Source organism: Xenopus laevis, chromosome 4S, assembly GCF_017654675.1.
Source record: "Xenopus laevis strain J_2021 chromosome 4S, Xenopus_laevis_v10.1, whole genome shotgun sequence".
Classification (NCBI taxonomy): domain Eukaryota; kingdom Metazoa; phylum Chordata; class Amphibia; order Anura; family Pipidae; genus Xenopus; species Xenopus laevis.
Window position 1 is genome coordinate 15,671,646 of NC_054378.1, and position 1,745 is coordinate 15,673,390.

Below are 1,745 nucleotides of genomic sequence, written 5' to 3' on the forward strand. Positions count from 1 at the left end.
CTGGATCTGCCCGATTTCTGCCCCATCTTATTTTTTTGAAACCTGCCAAATACTGTAGATATGTGTGCAATATCATATAGGCCTTCTGGGAAAGGGACCCATGACCGTCTGTGCACCCCTTCTCCTCCAGGCCCCTCGCTGTAAGGTAGTTACGCCAATGCTCATTCCCTACGTTATACTGAATAGTAATCTCAAAGTGGGATTATTATTATTATTAACATGTATTTATATAGGATTCCCCTTTAAATAACCAATAGAATTTATCTAAAGGGCAATGTCACATGGGACACTTTAAACGCCACATTTAGCAGCCCCAAAACAGTGTCCATGACAGCACCCCCATATACTTGTAGATGATTGTCTGGAGATTTAAATATATAGGATAAGATTCAGGGGGCTTAAAGAATCCAAAAAAAACTGTTAATTCTCCCTAAGGTCTCTAACTCCTTTCAGCAGATGTCAAAGGGGAAGTAAAGCTGTAAAATTTTATTTTAATAACAAAAATTTCCCACTTTACACAATGAGTCTCTGGGAGAGGACACAAAGGGACCCTTTGTCCACCAACCACCCCCAAAAACACTGCCATTATTGTGCCCATAACAGCCGTCAATGATCCGCATCTTACACTGGGGGTTCTGACTATCAGCTCTATGATATTTTCAAGAAGAGGAAAATGCAATCGATCAGCATCACAAAACCAATTTGTCTAGAGAAACTGCCAGGTAATTTTCTGCCAACAAAGGATGTTCTTAAGCAAAAAAGCTGGCAAGGGCTGCCCGTGTAGGTCAAGGCTGGATAGGAATAATATTGGTGTCCCTTTAAGGATTCACAGGGAGGTGACATTAGGGAGAATTCGTGCCTCAGCGGAGCTTACAATCTAAGGCACCTATCACATTGCTATGCATTGTGTGAAATGGAGCCTGGGCTAGAGACAACCAGACTACAGCTACTTTGTTTCACTGGTACAGGTAGCCAGGACCAGCAGTGCAGAAACAATCACAAAGGGACAGACAGCTGATATTGATCAGACAGGCCGTCGGGAGGCTCCCATACAAGGGCCAACAACCTGCTGACTTAGTCTGGAGGGAATAAGAGCCCCTTGGTGCTGATTTGAATCCATTTTTTTACTTTGTGTTTGCTTCCTGAGGTTAGATAACATTTACTTTAAAGGGAAACTGCACCAAAAACATTTTCTTGTACAATGTACAAATCAATAATCAAATGAATCATTCTAAGTATTAGTAGCATTCACATATACACTCCAGTTTTAATGGTTATACATATATTTGGGTCTCCCTTTTTCTGTTCTGTAATTCTCCTAAAGGTCTGTCAATCCGCTGGCTGCTTATCCTTTATTCTTTCAGGAGTCAGAACCAGCAGTGCACAGACTATATAATTACATTTACTGCGGAACCAGTGGAAATGTAGAAAGGATGTATAATGTGAAATTGCTTAGAATGACAGTTTCATTCATTAGGCCAAAAGCTGGGGAACTTGTGGGCAAAGTCGCATTTAGGAGCGAAGAGGCCCCCGGTCACCGCCTGTTTCACTGTGAACAATTTCTCCCTTTCAGGACTAAAATAGCGAGGGTGACTGTCAGCTGGTTGTGCTTTCTCCTGGGCATTAAACAGGAATGTGCGGCCGCTGAGCACTAAGCTTAACCCTTGAATGGGTTAAATCGGTGCCACTGGGCTGGAGGATGCTCAGAGATACCCAGCAGCTTCAGATTTCTTGCAAGAAACTCC